General features: G+C 42.0%; 1 protein-coding gene across 2 annotated transcripts in view; it reads right to left on the minus strand.

Moving 5' to 3' along the window:
* Positions 1–20,759, minus strand: part of PSMC5 (proteasome 26S subunit, ATPase 5) — a 321,232-nt gene that overhangs the window by 277,132 nt on the left and 23,341 nt on the right. Inside the window, exon 2 of one of the 2 annotated variants that reach the window (XM_085647066.1) lies at positions 19,708–19,749. The exons of the other annotated variant lie outside the window; for it this stretch is intronic. The gene's annotated coding sequence lies outside the window, so the exon portion shown is untranslated. The remainder of the gene's footprint in view (positions 1–19,707; positions 19,750–20,759) is intronic. 2 annotated transcript variants of the gene reach the window in all.

Here is a 20,759-nt window from a genome sequence, read left to right on the forward strand (position 1 = left end):
CCTGCCCTCCATTGCCCAATTCTATGCCCCATCATTGACCTCCTGCTTAAACTCTGTGCTTAGCTTGCTGTCGCTATTCTCCTTCCCCCTGCCCTCCGATGTCTTTGTGCATGCCCCTGCTCCATCCTTTTTGCCCACCATGTTCCATGGACCTGCCACTCCTATCTACTCTGAGTGCTCTGTTGAGCTGCCACTCCCCTCCCACCTGCCTAGCATTGTCAGATGACTGTAACCTGTCCCTGCCACCTCCACCCTGCCTGTCCACATGCCATGCCCCTATCCTCTTCCTCCTGTCCTACATGGTCCATTGTACTGCCACACCCTTCTGCCCTCCCTGGTCTGTTGTGCTGCAACTGCTCCTCCTGCCTGCCCCGTGCGGTCTGTTGTGAGGCCCCTTCCCCTGAACTTTCTTGTCTGTGCACAGGCCCTGACCCTCCCTTCTATCCTCAATCGTCCTTTGTGCATGCCCCTGCACCCTCCTTCGTGCCCATCATAGCCATTGTGCTGCCACTAACCCTCCCACTTGCCATGCATGGTCTTCTGTGCTGCCATGGACCCTCCCACCTTCCCTGTGTGGTCAGTTAGCTGCCCCTGACCCCCTCCCACCTTCCCTCCGTGGTCTGTGTGTATGCCATCACAGTCTCAGTGTTGCTCTTCATGGAGTGTCTTGCTTCTAGTGCCCATCCTGCCTGACCCCCATGGCTATCTTGCTGCTCCTGCCCTGCCCCCTTGCCCCCAGCCCTCTGTTTACATGTGCAGACCCCTACTCCCTCCATCCTGGCTTGTCTGTTCCATTGTAATGCCCCTGATCCGTCCCTCCTGCCCTTTATGGTCTGTTATGCTGCAGCTTTCTCTCCTGTCTGTCCATTGTGGTCAGCTAGCTACCATTGCCTCTTGCCCCTCTGTTCTCTGTTGTCCATGTGCATGGTCCTGTCCCCTCCTTCTTGCTTTCTATGGATTGTTGTGCTGCACTCCCGTCCCGCATGCCCTGTGTGGTGTATTGTGCTGCTGCAAACCCTGATGCCTGCCCTGCAGGGTCAGTTTGGTGCACCTCTCCATGTCCCTCCTGTCTTCTGTTATCCAAGTCCATGTCCCTACCCCATTTCCTTCCATGATCCAATGTACCATACTTGCGAACATTTTGAACTTGGTAAGAGGGAGATTTTGAAAAACAACTGGGGTATTGATTTTCCCCTTTGAGTTACATTGAAAAAGAGGAGATTGTAGACAGGAGACAGATCAAATAAAGCCCATTTGAGCTTAAAAACATTGGACGTTTCCTGGCTGAAACAGGTCTGTTGACATGTATGGTTGTACTACCATTGCCTCTTCCTTCTGCCCACAATGGTCTATTACATTGCCACAGCCTCTCTTGCAAGTCCTGTATTGTTGGTTTGTTGCCCCTGCCCCCCTTTCCACTGCCCTCCATAGTCTGTTGTGCTGCCACGGCCCTTCCTGCCTGCTCAGTGTGGTTAAATTGTTGCCTTTGCACCCTCCTACCTGCCTTCAATTTTCAGAGTCCGTGCCCCTGGCCTCTGCCTCTCAACAGTATCCTAATGAACAACTAGATTGCTAACATTCTATATTTATTACAAAAGTGTGGAACGCCTGACGTCATCTTGATGTAATCAAAACTGTAATACCTAGAGAATTTCCTTTAGAAATTACATATATGAGAGGGTCTTATTGGCATCAAAATTATGGTTAGTGCTCTAAAAGACTAAAATAAGGACATATTTTCTGAGTTTTCAAATAGCGACAAAGCACTTTTAAATTATTTGTTACCTTTATGTTTTTTTATCTAGTTGACCACTTGATTAAATGTTGCACTTAGGGGAGAGGATGTGGTGTTACTTCCAGAACTGCAGACTTTGCAACTGGGGAACCAGGTTGGAGTTTCTGCTTCAGCTCGACATTCTGGGATTCTGGTCAAATCACTTAGTCTCCCCATGTCTACAACCAAAATGAATTTGTTCTTGTGTGATGTAACCAATGCTCATGTAAAGCACTCCAATACCTGACAAGTCTGCACTATATAACACTGCAAAAACACAAAATAATAAGTGTTTTGCACACTTCTGTCATTGGGCTACATGTGGGCTACATCTGGGTGATTTTGGGCTACATTTGGGCTCTTTTGTCTCTGGTGGCCATCTTGGGAGACTTATTTGTTATGAAGTTTCCTAATTTCCTCATTTACTGCAGTCTCCTCAGTAGGAAATACTTTCAGTTTTTTACTTTGATTCCATCAAGAAGGCATTCAGATGTGTCACACATTTGCCATAAATTCAGAATGTTAGCACTCTTTTTGCTCATTAGATCACTGTAGTAAAGCTACTGCTCACCAGGGAAAACTGCTGCTGGTATTGAAAGTGCATGTTTCAGTCTGCATGTCAAAATTTTTTAATGAAATTGAAGAGGATTTGAGAAGTCACTCAAAATGTGCCCTAATTTTTCTTTCTGCAGCACTAATCATACTTTTTATGGAAAAATGAACCCCCTCATTTTGTTCCTTTTTAAATTAAATGTTTTAAGAGTTACCACTTTAATCCAAGCAAGATGGCTTCAGGTGTGCCATATGTTTATCATAAGTAGGACTGTTAGCGCTCTAGTTGTTCTTTGGAACACTCTGGGAAGCTGCAGTAGAACACAAACGGAATCTACTGACAGTCTCTGCCCTTGTTGGATGTACATGTTTTACTGAGAATGTCAGACTACATTCTCACATGACTGAGAAAGATAATGTGAATTTACAGAAAATAAGCTCTCAGTTTAGCTTATAGATCACCTTCCAAACCTCTGTGGGAAAAGCATGAGTAAATATTTTTCTCTCAATCATGATATCCCAGCAAAAGGCTTTTTCACATGGTGAAATCACCTTAGAACATACCACAATTCCTAAAATGAGTATGGTACCATCAACAAATGATTTATAATGTAACTAAAGTCTTAAAACCTTCTATTAACTGCAATGCTTTTTCATGAGGTGCCATCATGTATATTGGTCCCAAGATGGCTGCCAACACTTCTGGGATGAAGTGCTGACAGCCAATCAGATCTCAGGATGAGATGTGTGGCTAGGCTCCTCCCACATATGTATATGATTTTACTTTTGATTTTCTCAGGAACTACTGAACAGATTGACACCAGACCTGCAAAAGGCGCTTCCCTGACCTGAGGACTACCTCTCTGCCAAATTTCAAGTAATTCTGTTCAGCCGTTCGGGCTGTACCCTGGACTAAAGGTCTCTATGGAAAATTGCATGGGGAAAACGCGTTTTGGGACCCCCTTTTTTCTCAGCCCCCGCTTGACGAATACCACCGAGACTATCAGGGTCGGAGCGGAGCGCCCCACCTATTTTGAAAATTTCGCGAGGATTCGTCAACCGGCGCCAAAGTTATTCCAAATAGAATGTTGCGTATTTCCTATGGAAACACGGTCCTAACTATAACTATCTACTGGCGACCGCCAGTAGATGATTATATATATATATATATATATATATATATATATATATATATATATATATATATATATATATATATATATATATATATATATATATATATATATATATATATATATATATATATATATATATATATATATATATATATATATATCAACAACGCCGGTCCCGATAATGATGAAGGCTGTCTGTAGGGCGGTCCGTGTCGGGGTAATCGGAAACCCCAATTATGCAACTAGATACACTTCTTCTCCAGAAAGTATACACGGACACCAGGGAGATTTGCAGTTTCAAATCGGTTTTAATGAACTGCACTCGCTACGCGTTTCAGCTTTCGCCTTGTTCACGCTGAAGCAGTATTTTTTTGAATAAAGTTATATAAAGTTCATAAACGCAAAAATAGACAACAGACTCTTCACATCCACAGAATGTAATGCAGAGACTTGGTAATTTAGGCGGCCATCTTAGCCTAGTACAAAATTCATTCTACAGGTATATATCCTTCTATATATCTCATAGCATATACATAAAATAACTGTACGTTCAAATAATTATTGGAAATAAGTACATATTATATCACATTATCGTGTTTCCAAATAATATAAACACAATACCACACCCTGTACAATATGCATAAATATATACAATATGTACAATATATACACACGTTATGCCCCAGTGGGCAGATTTACAAAATTATTCCAACAGCTATTGGCAATAAGTATCTCAACCAGATGGTAATCTTATTCATGTACATGCGCAATCTTGTCGCCCCAGTGGGCATACAGCAAGAATACATAATACTGCAAGTGCAACTTGAAGTTCCTGAAGGGCCACAGCATGATTCAGTACCAATCTCTAAAAAACGGAAATAAGATAAGTTTTAGTATATCATAAACCAAGCCCTAATATGATGACAAATCTTACTTATGCAGATGTACAGATAGCTCTTCGCTAGAATTCAACCCTTTCGGGACCATTGTGTCAAAATCTACGATATATCTAGATTCTAATTGTCTCAGGAGAAGTAGTTTATTCCCTCCACGTGCAGTATCCATGACAGCATCAATCACCACCATTTTCAACAATTTTTCATTTTGAGCATGTTCTTCAAAAAAATGTCGTGCAACAGGATATTGTTTGTTGTTATGGCGTAATGCCCTGACATGTTCTAATACTCTCTTTTTTGCACGGTGGATAGTGCTGCCAATGTATGCCTTGTTGCATGGACAGGTTAACGCATAGACACAGTACATAGTATTGCAAGTTAAGGATTTCTTGATGGTAAACTTGCCATTCATACTAGAGAATTGTACCTCCATGCAGTCACTGCTGTTTCTGCAGGCCTTACAGTTTCTGCAGCAGCGGAATCCTGGCCTACCAACACTTTTAGGAGGTGTAATGCTAGTTATTACACTGGGGCTAAGTTCATCCCTCAAAGAGTTACTTCTCTGGAATGTGACTTGCGGATGATTGGTCAAATGTTCTTTGAGATGGCTATCGGTTAACAGGACATGCCAGTGTTTATCTAGAATACGACGCAAGTCATGCGCTTGTCCAGAGTATGTGGTGATGAAACGTAAACTCTCAATTTCTGGTACTCGTGGCACAGGGTGTAGTAACCCATTACGGGTAACATTATCCACTTTATTACAGGCTTCTTTAATCGTACGTGGATGGTAGCCTCTCTCTCTAAAACGTTGTATCATCTTGTTTTTTTCAGTTGCATAGCTACTCTCCGTACTACAATTGCGTTTGGCACGCAATAGTTCCCCATATGGGATGCTGTACACTAGCTTTCGGGGATGCGAGCTAGAGGCACTCAAAATGCTATTACCGGCTGTCAATTTTCGGTAAAGATGTGTGTGCATAACTTGTTCTATGATCTCCACAGTGACATCGAGGAACTCCACCGAGGTCCTGCTGACGTGTTCTGTGAAGACCAAATTGTAAGAATTGTCATTCAGTAGTTTGACAAATGCAGTAGCAGAATTCAGATCACCCTTCCAAATTAAAAAGATGTCGTCAATATATCGGAGCCACAGGACACAGTTAGAAAATTCTTCCAGCTGTGAGGCCACCTGCTCCTCCCACCAGCCCATGACAAGATTGGCATAGCTGGGGGCGAAGCAAGTCCCCATCGCTGTGCCCTGTGACTGCCGATAGACGACATCATCAAATAGAAAAAAGTTATTTGTTAAGCAGTATTCGATCATAACCATGATCATCTCTGAATGATGGAATAAAGAAATGGAACGACTTTTGAGGAAGTGTTGCACAGCCTTTAAACCTAGCTGGTGTTGAATGCTAGTATAAAGGCTGCCAACATCCAGGGTGACCAAGGTAAAATCAGGTTCCCAATGGATTCCATCAATGATGGTCAGAAAATGGGTAGTGTCGCGTAAGTAAGCTGGTAAGGCAACAACATAAGGTCGTAAGTAGTGATCTATGTACCGAGAGGTGTTCTCTAATAGAGACCCAATAGATGACACTATGGGTCTACCAGGGGGATTAGCCGGATTCTTGTGCAACTTAGGAAGTAAATATAGCACAGGTATCCGAGGGTGAGGACATCTCAGATAGTTATACTCATCCCACTCTAATAGCCCCTTCTCTCTCCATTCTACTAGAAGTTCCCAATATTTCTTGTTAGAAGCAACAATAGTCTTCCTATCCGATACTGCATAACATGTCTGATCACTCAATTGTCTGACACCCTCACGCAAATAGTCTGATTTGTCCAATACCACCACATTACCACCTTTATCCGACTGACGGATAACAATGGTATCATCGGCCTTTAAGTTTTTTGAAGAACATGCTCAAAATGAAAAATTGTTGAAAATGGTGGTGATTGATGCTGTCATGGATACTGCACGTGGAGGGAATAAACTACTTCTCCTGAGACAATTAGAATCTAGATATATCGTAGATTTTGACACAATGGTCCCGAAAGGGTTGAATTCTAGCGAAGAGCTATCTGTACATCTGCATAAGTAAGATTTGTCATCATATTAGGGCTTGGTTTATGATATACTAAAACTTATCTTATTTCCGTTTTTTAGAGATTGGTACTGAATCATGCTGTGGCCCTTCAGGAACTTCAAGTTGCACTTGCAGTATTATGTATTCTTGCTGTATGCCCACTGGGGCGACAAGATTGCGCATGTACATGAATAAGATTACCATCTGGTTGAGATACTTATTGCCAATAGCTGTTGGAATAATTTTGTAAATCTGCCCACTGGGGCATAACATGTGTGTATATATTGTACATATTGTATATATTTATGCATATTGTACAGGGTGTGGTATTGTGTTTATATTATTTGGAAACACGATAATGTGATATAATATGTACTTATTTCCAATAATTATTTGAACGTACAGTTATTTTATGTATATGCTATGAGATATATAGAAGGATATATACCTGTAGAATGAATTTTGTACTAGGCTAAGATGGCCGCCTAAATTACCAAGTCTCTGCATTACATTCTGTGGATGTGAAGAGTCTGTTGTCTATTTTTGCGTTTATGAACTTTATATAACTTTATTCAAAAAAATACTGCTTCAGCGTGAACAAGGCGAAAGCTGAAACGCGTAGCGAGTGCAGTTCATTAAAACCGATTTGAAACTGCAAATCTCCCTGGTGTCCGTGTATACTTTCTGGAGAAGAAGTGTATCTAGTTGCGTATATATATATATATATATATATATATATATATATATATATATATATATATATTACCTCAACATTCTATTTTGAATAACTTTGGCGCCGGTCGACGAATCCTCGCGAATTTCTCAAAATAGGTGGGGCGCTACGCTCCGCTCCTACCCTGAAAGTCTCGGGGGGATTCGTCAAGCGGGGGCTGAGATAAAAGGGGGGTCCCAAAACGCGTTTTTCCCATGCATTTTTCCATAGGACCTTTAGACAGGGCTACAGCCCGAACGGCTGAACAGAATTACTAGAAATTTGGCAGAGAGGTAGTCCTCAGGTCAAGGAAGTGCCTTTTGTAGGTTTGGTGTAAATCTGTTCAGTAGATTCTGAGAAAATAGCCTTTAAATCAATATATATATCTGAGCCCGCTTACGGTACGCTTACTGTACGCTTACGGTAAGCGTACGGCGGCGTGCGCGAGCGCGATTCTGATTGGCTGTTAGATCTTAGTAAACATTCGAATCGGTCGAAACCAGGAAGCGGCGGCCGCCATTTTGTGTATTTCACTCTGAAAAAAAAGAGTGAAAACAAGGAAAGGGGGCAATGAGGAGAGTTACAGACCCCCTAACATTTGTAAGGGGGTCAAAGAAGGACAGAAAAGTACAAAAAAAACATTTATTGATTTAAAAAAAAATCACGGGGTACGCGTACGGTAAGCTTACGGTAAGCGTACGGTAAAAAAAAAAAAAAATAGATAAATGAAAAGCAGATTTAAGAGTTTAGAAATTAGGGAGCTCTAAAAAGAGCTATTGTGTTTATGAAGTCATTTTTTTAGTGGTACCTACAAGTAAGTACCGATGCAGAGTCTAAGGTTCAAGAGGAAGACTCTGTTCCCTTCATCATTGAAGTGCACACCATCTCCTCTATAAATGTCTTGCATGTCATAACGCAAGTTGTTGTGGTAAATGGCACCCATACCATAGTCACGGAGGAAAGCAGAAACAGATTTGTTGACGTGCTTTCTTGCTTTGTCAATCTGTGGACAGAAATGATTGGACCAGTTCCATTTTTGCCTTTGGCATATGTTGGAAAACACAAAGGCAGTTTTAGGGAAAAGTGTAAACAGTTGTGCAAAGGTGTCCTTCATAAGCATTTCCAGACCTACCCCAGTCAAAGTGCCTAGGTCATTGCCACCACAGTGCACTATTATGAGGTCAGGGTGTTGGATTTGAATGAAGGATTTCACCAATGGCATCAATTGGTGCCACTTTAACCCTCTCTGACCAATCCATTTAATGTCTACATTTGGCAAAGCAAGGTCTCTCACCATATCTGTTTTCTCTGCAAACTTTTCACTCCAGAAGACATAGCTGTGCCCTACAATCCACACTGTGAACATCTTCAAAGGAGAACTGGATGCACTCAGGAGGTGTCTTTCAGTAGAATGGCAATAAGAAAAGAAAGACAGTTTGGAAATGGAGGCATACATATTTTTTTAAAACAAAAAGAACTGATTGGCTGTTTCATACCATTCTAGAATAAAAACTAGGCTGTATGTGAAAATTAATAGAAGCATGTTTTGTATTGGTACAAAAAAATGTGTAACCAAAGAACAGTACTATGGATTTGCTGTAAGGTTTGAAAAGTCAAGCACTCTTGCTCTGTGGAATTGAAACATTGTGTGTCGAACTTCTGACCTAACTGCACACAGCAGTGTTCCATGAGCTGTTGCTATGGTAGCAGGCAGAAGTCAAGTTGGGGGAAGGGTACTAGGCAGAAGTCAAGTTGGGGGCAGGGTACTTTTGGAAAAGGGTTGGTTTTCAACCAATAGAAATGTGTGAATACATGTGAAAAAAAGGGGGAAGCACTGAGATTTGAAACTTACATGTATACATGTGGAAAAATAGAGGGAAAGTTTGCCATTATCTGGTTCTGCTGAGAGGAGAGAGGTGAACAGAACAGAGATCCTGGCTCTGATAATCTGCTGTTTGAGTGTCACATTTCTTTCACAACTAACTAATTTTAAAGGTGAGTTTACAGTTTGAGAGAGGATTTATGTGGTAACTTAAGAAATGAATAAAAGAAATGGGAATTGTTTTTGTTGTAGTTACACATGGTGGTTTCATAATGTGTCAGTGTGTAAAAGTGATTTACACTTGCCCCGAAAAAAAAAAAGAGCAGTAAGTGTGCTTTCAAATTGGCAAAGAAATTTCGTTTTGGCACTAATGTGAAAACATGACTCTGTGTGCATAGAAGAATTATAGGCAGAGATTTATTGCGTCTTGCTCTGGTGATTTCACAGTTGCATTAGATGGAAAGGGGGAGCGAATTTTTGGGGGAAGAAGCAGAGGCTGTGATAAATGATTTTTAGTGTTTTTTTTTAAAAAATAAAAAAAAGGTACGCTTACCGTACGCGTACGGTAAAAAAAAAAAAAAAAAAGTTTTTAAAAACAAGTAAAAAAAAGATGGAAGATAAGGTTGGCTCTTAAAAGAACCGTTGTGTTCATGCAGGGACAGAGGAAAGGAAGCATGGGAAAATCATTCAAAGCTACAAATGTGCTGATCTATTTTGTTGTTCACTAGGGAAACACTGGTCTCCCTATGACAAATTAGACCTTTACAAAATGTGCAATGAATATCAACCTTCCGAAATCGAAGGTTCATTTCCAGAGGGCCAGCAAAAGGAGATTCTCCCCCCACAGATGAAGGGCTCACCTGACCTGCAGAAGAAGGAGTAAGCCCTGCAGGTGATGGTCCAGGCTGAGCTGCTGTGGATGTACTGGCTCGTCTTTCTGAAGAGTTACCTCCAAAAAGATGACCATGTGTCCTTCTGTGTACATCCTGGAGGTGTCTCTTCATGGTGTGATTCCCAAAGGAATACTTCCTGTTAGGATTACCTCTAGAAAGTACACGCTTACACAGCTTGCAAGTAACTAAGGGTGCATTCACCTTTTGCTGGCCTTCTGGAAAAGTAAAATAATCCCAAACATAAGAAGGCTTTACTTTCCTCGCTCTCTGCCTCAAGACAGTGCTGCTGGTGCTAGCCTCACTCTCAGAAGAGCTCTGCTGTTCTGCCATCGTATCCCAAAGACAAACCAGCTCCTTCTCCCAAGGGATCACAAGCAGAAATGAGGGGAATGGGTGTGGTGTAGGAGAGTTCTAGAACTGAAAGTACTTTCAACCAATCAAAAGTTGTGTTTCATGATCACATGACCTACCGTACGCTTACGGTACGCTTACGGTACGCTTACGGCAAAAAGTACGCGTGCGCGTAAAAAAGACACGCGCTTCCGCGCATGCGCATAACAGTCACTCCCCGGCACTTCCGCGTAACGTGCGCGTGTGGCGTAAGCGCGCACGCGTCCCACGCGCAGTACGCGCGGCTACGCAAATTGCGTAACTATACGCAAGCAGCGTAGATAGATTACGGACGTTGCGTAAACCGTACGCTTACCGTGAGCTTACGGTACGCGTACTAAAAAAAAAAAAAAAAAAAAAAATAAAAATCTGGTAATAAATTTTACATGTTTATTTTAAAAAATATATTAAAAAAAAATATTTAAGGATTTTAAAAATTTAAGCATAGTCTTTATAAAATGAAAGAAAATTAAATTAAAAATATGTTTGAAAAAAATGAAGAATAAAAAAAAAAATTAGCATTTAAAAAACCTTGCAAATTCACTGAAAAAACCATGGGTTACACACACGTTATAGTAAGGAATTAGCATTTAAAAAACCTTGCAAATTCACTGAAAAAACCATGGGTTTCACACACGTTATAGTTAGGAATTAGCATTTAAAAAACCTTAGAAATTCACTGAAAAAACCATAGGTTTCACACACGTTATAGTTAGGAATTAGCATTTAAAAAACCTTAGAAATTCAGTGAAAAAACCATAGGTTTCACACATGTTATAGTTAGCTGGACATTTTACTCGTAAAAAACCAATGAAATTGCCCCGTTATAGTTAGTTCAGCTAACTATAACTCGCGCGCCCGCAATGCACTGCTGATGACGTCACATATTACATCACTCATGACATGGTCAGTGACATCACTCATGACATCACTGATGACATCTCAAATGACATCACTGATGACATCACTGATGACATCATCCTTGTGATAGAGTGGCAGACCTCCTCTCACCTTAATATAAGCTTTGATACACACATTCAAAAATAGAGACTAAAATTTTCAAAACAATGGACATACCAATACCAGTTACAACAACCTCTTCAGTAATTCTAAGATCAACATACACATCCACTCATTCACAAACAGTCCTATACAGTCACTCATACATGTACTCACTCATCATATGTACTCATACACCTATACATCCTGTTACATAATGCCACTCATCCATAGAGTTACTCACACACATAGTCACTCATGCTAATAAAGAATCAAACATACATTCACCTGTATATACAGTTATACACACACCACCACACTTACTTCTACGGAAACTTACACATACTTAGTCTTTTAAACAATCACTTATAGAAACACATACTTATTCATACAGGAACTCTTTCAATCTCTCCCTCTCACATATACTCACATATATACACCAATAGTCACATATACTAGTTTAAAACATATGTAGTTACTCATAAAGACACTATTCAGACAGTCATTCACTCACTAACACACCAATACACACACGCATCCACCCATGCAGTCCTGCACACATGCTCTGTTCAACACATACAAACAGTGAGTCACTCATTCATGCACCTATGCACTACGTCATACCCCCCACCGAACCATGCAGACACTCAGACTAATACTCAAAAAAACCAACTAATAACCTATATAGACACCCATGTAGCTACTCACCAACCCATGCAGCCACTTATACACAAAGTGAGAGACTGATACAGATATTTACATATTTAAATATTACTCACTAAGCCATGTATTCACTATGATACACTTAGTCAGTTACACAATCAATTTTTCAAAAAGAAATCATCCATTTAGACAGTAATATACCCATTTATTCTTCTATATATATATATATATATATATATTTATGTTATGAGATCTTGTATAGCGCAACAGCTGCCCCAGCAAAGGGGCGTCCCGGCGCTCTGACAGGCAGGAAGAGGCATACAAAGAACAGGAAGGCTAACAGAGGAAAAGAAAAGCAGGGAAAACAAATGACCTAAACAATAACCTTAGAACCAGAGGGAAAAAGATAAGTTTTAATGGCCCTCCTAAACAAAAGCAGGTCCTCAAGGGCACGAATATGAGCAGGTAATGTGTTCCAAAGCCTAGACGCCAAAACGCGGAAGGAGCGCCCTCCCGCTTTGCAACGTTTGAAACGTGGAACTACTGCCAGATTTTGGCCAAGTGACCTCAAACAGCGAGGAGGGACATTAGGAGTGAGAAGGTGCTCCAGAATCGGGGAGTTGGATAGCTTAAGGATCTTAAAGGAGAGACAAAGAATCTTAAACTCAATCCTTTGAGCCATGGGCAGCCAGTGAAGTTTCAAGATAGTTTCCCTCAAGGAGCAGAATCTAGGCAGACTCACCAAGGCTCTGGCCGCCGCATTCTGAACTCGCTGCAGCCGGATAACTTCCGCCTGATTGGCTCCCACCAATAGCGAGCTCGCGTAGTCGAGCCGAGAGAGTATAGTAGCCTGGATGATCAACTGCCTAATGGGGGAATCAAGAAACTTCAGGGTTGGCCTCATTCCCCGCAGGGCCCCGAAGCAAGCGGCCGCCACTTTTTTGGTGTGACCGCAGAAGCTAAGGGCAGAGTCAAGCCAGACACCCAGGTTTTTGACCTCAGGGACCGGAATGGGGGCTGGGCCCAACTCAGGGGGCCACCACTGATCACCCCAAAGACTGCATTGTTTCCCAACGATAAGAATTTCCGTCTTTTTAGCAATAAGTTGTAAATAATTGGCCGTCATCCAGCCTGCCACTGCAGTTAAGCCCTCCCTGAATCTAGAGGCCTCAGAGTCGGAATCCCCATTTAGTGCGACCGCCAACTGCGTGTCGTCCGCATAGGAAACCATAGTCAGGCCCCACTGCTTGGCGACCGCAGCCAACGGCCGCAAATACAGATTAAACAACGTGGGGCTGAGAGCCGACCCCTGAGGAACTCCTTGCTCAATGGGATAGAGTTTGGATTCAAAAGGGGGTGTGGCAACCCTAAACGACCGACCAGCTAGAAAGGAGCGAAACCAAGCAAGTGCCGAACCAGAGATACCTGCCTCACCCAGACGCTGCAGAAGAATCCCATGTGAGACCGTGTCAAACGCGGCACTGAGGTCAAGTAGCACCAGTGCCGCAGTTTGACCGGAATCCTGCACGGTGCGAAGATGTTCCGTCATCGCAAGAAGAGCAGTCTCAGTACTGTGACCCGCTCGAAAGCCGTTCTGTGATGGATCTAATATGTTAGTGGTCTGGAGATGTTGAGTTAGAATTCCATTAACATGCGCCTCTGCAACCTTGGCAACCCAAGGGAGGAGAGAGATAGGACGATAATTCTCCAATTTGAGGGGGTCCAAGGCGGGTTTTTTCAGAATAGGGGTAACATAAGCTTGTTTACACTTAGAAGGCACCATCCCTGAGCACAGTGAGAGATTGATGAGTTGGCGCACAGGGGGGAAACAAAGGGCAGCCGACTCTCTGAACTGCGCGGGTCTGAGCGGGTCTGCAGGGGACCCAGATTTAACTTTGACTGCCAACCTATTAAACTCACCCTCAGAGATTTCCGAGAGAGTGAGTAGGGCCCCATTGGGGATGGCAGGATATTTCAATCCTTCACACAGAGGGGAAGTATTAGGAAAGGAGCAATAGATGGCATGCACCTTATCCAGGAAAAAGTTGGCTAGTTTCTCACAGTGAGATGCAGAGCATACCTCAACTGCTGAAGCTCTTTTAGACGTCAGATCTTTAAGGACTTTAAAAATCAGCTTTGCAGGATTTGGGCTAAGTTTAAACTCCTGGGAGTAATAGGCTGCACGAGCTCTGCTAATGGCTCTATGGTATGATTTAATCTTTACGAGATACACTAATTTTTTCTCGGCGTCATAAGTTTTGCGCCAATCTCTTTCTGCTTGTTTACAAGATTTTTTTAGAAGCAGTAAAGCTTCATCATACCATGGGCTGGGTTCAAGAGAGCGACATTTACTCCACGTTGCAGGGATCAGCAAGTCAAGTGCACGAGAGACCCAATGACAGAAGAGATTATAACCCGACTCTACATCGGAAAAGGGATCAAGAGGGTGTTCCCTGAGTACCCGATGAAAGTCCTCGAGCGTCAGTTTCTTTCAAGGACGTTTGAATACGGACCTATCTAATTTTGTGAAGAGAGGCTTTCTAATCACAAGGTTCAGTTCCACCAAAAAATGGTCTGTCCAGGCTATCGGAAGAGGGGGCAGAACATTAAACGCGGACAGATTCGTGAAAATGGGGTCCAGGATATGACCACCAATATGCGTAGGGAGGGTGACCATCTGACATAACTGCAGCGCCTCCAGATCTGCAAGAGTATTACTAATCACAGGGATGTGGCCAAGGTCAAAGTGGAGATTAAGATCGCCGAGAACTGTGAAATTAGCCGAGCCTATTGCGAGGGAGCTCACTACTTCTGGAAGAGCCTTTCTGAAGGCTACATCATTACCAGGAGGTCTGTAAATCAGGAGTCCAGAAAAGGTAAGATGGTGATCGTAACACAGTGCGCACTCTCGCAACAGTCTATGGCTAGTTTCTTCCACGTACAGGGGTAGCAGGATTTGGCTACCATTGCAATGCCCCCACCCCTAGAATTGCGATTGTGAGTAAAGATAGAATATTGTTGCGGGATAGCCAGGTTCAATTCCGCCGTGGCCTCGTCCTGCAGCCAAGTCTCTGTCATGAAAAAGATATCGGGGCCCTCAGCTAAAATAAGGTCATGGATATCAGAATGGTGTTGGATTAGTGACCCAACGTTGAGGTTCCAAATCTTAAGGGTCCGAGGAGTGGAAGACTCAATGGACCGGGATGATAGGAGATGGAGCTCACACAGTGCTCTAATGGGGGAAGGGGAACCGAGATCAAAATTGCCACAAGGGCAACAATAGGGACCACAAAGCGGGTTATGGGGGGGGGGGGGGTTGGGGGGGGGGGGGGGGGGGGGGGGAGTACTCACAGAAAGTATGGATCGGCCGGAAACTAAGTAGATCCTCTCTCGTCTAGCAGCGAAACGATACACCACGGTGGACCTTGAGCCTTGCGCCTCCTTAGCGCTGACGGGCGCAGACGGGCAGGACTCTGGCACGACTACGGCGCGTCCGCTGATCGCGTCCGCTGCGCGGAGCCATGACCTTCCCTTTTTATGCGCTGCTAGAACGTGACCCAACAGTAGCCCAGCCCAATATGGCCGCCGTCTACCACTCGTCCCACGAAGCCGGTCTCTCAGCGTCAATACTCGGCCGAGAGTGACCCGGCGACGAGGGGAGGGAGAGGTCTCTGCAGGAGCCAAGGCAAGCGTCCCCCAAGTGCAGTATAAGACTCGTGCACTCACACACAACACGAGTCTCAATGGCACAAGCAATGATATTTGTTTTAAAAAAGCACAGCGCTCAGAAAAGTAAAAGTAAGATCTCCCAGCTTCCGCCTCAGGAGAGGAAAGAAACAGACTGTGTATATATATATATATATATATATATATATATATATATATATATCCCGGCTTCCGCCTCAGGAGAGGAAAGAAACAGAATGCCTATATATTTTCATCCATTGATGTTTCTTCGCAAAAACATCCACTCTGGCGGCACGATAAAACAAACACCGGTTCACTATTCAGGTTAGTTTCTCTTCTTTATTTTTGGCATATATATTTTCACATTTCATGGTTCTAAGTATAATCAAGACCTACGCGTTTCGGCATTATGATTTCTACTGGGTTATAGAGAGTATATATATATATATATATATATATATATATATTTCACTGAAAAAACCATAGGTTTCACACGTTATAGTTAGCTGGACATTTCGTTCGTAAAAAACCAATGAAATTCCCCCGTTATAGTTAGTTCAGCTAACTATAACTCGCGCGCCTGCAATCCACTGCTGATGAAGTCACATATTACATCACTCATGACATGGTCAGTGACATCACTCATGACATCACTGATGACATCTCAAATGACATCACTGATTACATCATCCATGGAGTATGTGTTTAACAATTTTAATATGTTTAATATATATAGGGAAAGGCCTGTTGAAGAATGAGTGGGTGTACAAGTGAGTATATGGATGATTTTCTGTGGTGTATAACTGAGTCTATAAGTGAGTCATTAAATGTATCTTACTGCAGACTAGTGACTTGACTGTGTAAATGTCTGTATGTGTCTGTGTGTTGGTGTCTAAGTTGTTCCATAGTTTTGTGATTAGCTATACGAGTGTCTATATGAGTTATTGATTGGTTGTTTGAGTATCTGTATGGGTGCCTGTGTGTTTTTGTGGGTAGGGTGTGTGTTACTCTGTGCATAGATGTGTTTCAGTGGGTGATTCTATGGGTGCATGGTTTTAAGAGTGCATCTGTGATGGACTGTATGGTTGAGTGAGTATGTATGGGTGTGTTAGGGATTGAATGTATATCTCAGTGGTACATTTGTGACTAACTACATATGTGAAAGGCAGTATATATGCGTGTAAGAGTATATAAGTGGGTATATGTGAGTGTGTGATTGTGAGTGTCTGTATGGATGATGTCAGGAGTGATGTCATGAGTGATGTCACCGACCGATGTAATATGTGACGTCATCAGCAGTGGATTGCGGGCGCGCGAGTTATAGTTAGCTGAACTATCTATAACGGGGAAATTTCATTGGTTTTTTTTACGAATGAAATGTCCAGCTAACTATAACATGTGTGAAACCTATGGTTTTTTCAGTGAATTTGCAAGGTTTTTTAAATGTTATTTTTTGAATTTTTTTTTTTTTTTAATATTTGTTTTTTTTCACAATATGCTACATATGTATATAATTTTAATGTATCCTGCAATATGGAATGGCTCACCTTTTGAAAAAAAATGTTTAGATATAGTTGAACAGCATAGTTAATATCTTCTACAAACCTCTAAACATTTTTTTTTAAAGGGATTTTTACCGTGCGTGCACCGTAAGCTTACGGTGCGCGCACGGTACGGTACAAGTACGGTGCGCGCACATAGTTTGCATGGCTACGTGCTCCGTGTGCGCATGCGTACGTGATTTACGTACGCATGTATACTTCGCCTGCGATGCGCACGCGCGGACTCAGTACGCGCGTGCACTTCGCCTGCGGTGCGCACGCGCGGACTCAGTACGCGCGTGCTCCTTACGCGGGTCCGCTGTACGCGTATGCGTGCGTGCCCCTAATGCGCATGCACGCGTGCGTCGTACGCGCATGCGTTCTAGTACCGTGCGCGCACCGTAAGCGTACGTTGCGCGCACGGTAAGTCATGTGATCAAGAAACAACACTTTTCATTGGTTTAAAGTAGTTTAATTTCCAGAAACTTCCAACACCACACCCATTCCCCTCATTATTACTTCTGATTCCCTAGGAGAAGGAGCTGAACTGTTTTTGTGATACAATGGCAGAGCAGCAGTCATCTTCTGGGAGTGAGCAGGAGAGCCTTATCAGACAGAGACAGAGGAAACAGAAAGATTCTTTTGTCTGGCAATATTTTACATTTCCAGAGGAGCAGAAGAAAGTCAATCTTCCCAAGGTCACCTGCAAACTTTGTGGGCGTGTCTTATCTAGAGGAGATCCTAAGAAGAAGTACTCTTTTAGTATCTTCACTATGTTCAGGCACATTAGGGATGTACATCCTGTGACTTTTGCTCGAGCTACTAGAGAAACCCCTCCAGCAGCTCAGCCGAGCACATCCGCAGAAGCTCAGCCGAGTACATCATCGGCAGCTCAGCCTAGCACTTCCTCTGCGGTGGGAGCGTCACCTTCTTCTGCTCCTCTGGACATTCACCCTATGTTTGAGAGGGTGCATATACGGGGCAATACTTGTTATGCACTTATTGCTTTTGGGGAGTCCAGCATTCCCCTAATAGATAATAAGATACAGCAGCACAAGTGTGGCACCATATAATTTTGCCATTCTTTCCTTCCTCTGTCCCTCTATTAACACACCGGCACTTTTTAGAGCCACCTTACATTTTAAATTTTTTTAAAAATGTATAAATCATTTTTTTTATTTTTTTCCCCCGCCGTGCGCGCACAGTGCGCGCACCCCTTGTGTTTTTAAATATAATAAAATATTTATTCACTCTTCATGGTCCTTCAGGGACCTCATTTCAAAAGCTAGGGGGTTAGGAACTCAGTACCCTGCCCCCTTTTCACGTTCCGCACCTTTTTTTTAAAATTGAAACCCACTTTTTTTTTCTTTTTTTGCATATTTTAACCCATTCTAAATGATTTCTACCCCCAACATGACTTCTGCCTGCTAGCATAGCATTAGATCATGTAACAGTTGTGTGTGTAGAGACGTCAGAACTTCAGCACATGATGCTTCTAATCCAAAGAGGAACAGTACATTTCACAGATGAAGGGAACAGAGTCTTCCTCTTGATCTTTAGACACTGGATCGATACATACTTATAGGTTTAAAAAAAAAATCAATTAACACAATGTCTCTTATTAGAGCCAACCAACACCCAAACACTTAATCTTTTTTTTTAATTCTATTTTTTATACAATTATTTTGTCGCATCTCTATGCTTCCCCAGCGCAGGCCTACAAACTGCAGCCATGCGCCAGTGCAGGCTCCCTTGCACCATGGTACAAGGATGCCTGCATGGTGGGGAGATTGTTTTTGTGCAGGAAGGTGTGCCTTCCTGCACAAGAACAATCACAAAAGGCTTTTTCCTCTTTCAATGCGTGCTGTAGAATGGAGGACGCACTTAAATTGGAAAAAACGAGAAGAAATAAAAACATTTCTCCTCGTTGTGCCTCGCAACACCACCTCTAGAGTTGCTTAGCATTCACACACATCTCTACAGTTACGATTTATCGTAAACCTGGAGATGTGTCTATTTCTTTGTGTGTTGCGTGGGAACACCCAAAACAACACCCATGGAACGCCCCTTCAACGCACAGTGCTGCGTGTGAAGTGGCTGTATTTATGTGGAGAGGAAAAGTCACGCAGGGTGGCTTTTCCTCTCCTTGTAAATATGAAGGAGCTCCCTGCGCCACCAGTACGTTATGAAAAGTGACGTAGTGGTGGCGCAGAGGCCTTGTTAATCTGCCCCAGAGGTGTAATGGAAATTAAGGGTAAGACAGACAAAGGGAGAGAGACAGAATCAGACACAGAGAGCAAGGAACTGAGAAGGAGTAAGGCAGTTAGAATGACTGAGACACATGGAGACAGGGAGAGATACATGTTTGAAAAAGTAGTGATGGAGGCAGTAAACCTAGGGGAGTAGTAGAGAAGGAGTGAGGGAGTTACGAAACAGCAGTAAATGAAGAAGACAGAGAGAAGGGGAATGAGAAAAGCAGAGTGAGAAGTGAAAAAAAGGGGAGCATGAAAGTGAAGGGGTGAGAAATACAGATATTTCAAACTTACCTGACCAACAAAATAACTTAATTATAAATTTTCATTCTCGATCTGAAAAAAAAGAAAAAAAAAGTATTAATATTTAACAATACATTTTTGGATACAGTACACATTTTCATATTTAACAAAGTAATTTTTTGCCCTTTTTTTGCTGTTTTCAGAATATATTGAATTTCACTGCAAATTGTGAAACCAATTGCATTCATCACTTAACAGCGGGCAAAAAAATTAATCTGAAAGATTGTTTAAAAAAAAGCCCTGAATCTCCTCAGTAAAACATACCTTGATAGAAATGTAATATATATAATAAAAATATCATCATCATCTAACAACAATAACTATTTGCAATAAATATCGTCTGTAAATCTTGTTGCTTAAGCACATACACCAAAATAATATCTGTCAAAGAAGTCCGCAAGAGAAATTTTTACCTTTCCATGAGGCCAAATGGTAATTTTTAAATTCTTTTTTGGTGAAATATCCAATGGTAATCCAATAAAATCAAAATAATGGGTTTGTTCAGATGCTGCAATTTGTATCAAAAATTTTGGTTTCAGAAAAATTAAGCAGGAATTTGGTAATTCTGCAGGCAAACGTTGCTTGAAAATCAATTGAGAATCATTACACAGTGTCCAGCCTTTTTCACATTTTAGATAAACTGTGTAATGACCAGAAGTTATAGAAGGTCCATCATGGAAAATTATTGCAACTGCAACAAAAGTCTTTCCTGATATTGAAAATTGATGTCCTGTAAACTTCTTTATTAAAGTGTCCAATTTTGTACCATCAGCTCTACAACGTTGCATCATTAAAATTACATATTGTCCATATTTATTTAAAAATAACGTTGATAACATGTCTGATTTACATTGAGAACATTCCATGTTGTGATTGGCATCTTTAACTAATTTACTAAAAGTCACTGATTTACTCTCTGGTAATGTTAAATATATGAACCTTTCAGAATCAACATTAGAGCTGCATGTGTTGAAACAGTTTTCACAACTATGTTCCCATTTATAAGAGAGACCAAACATATTTTCTATTTCTACCCCTTCATC

Source organism: Triturus cristatus, chromosome 1_1 (genome assembly GCF_964204655.1).
Source record: "Triturus cristatus chromosome 1_1, aTriCri1.1, whole genome shotgun sequence".
NCBI lineage: Eukaryota > Metazoa > Chordata > Amphibia > Caudata > Salamandridae > Triturus > Triturus cristatus.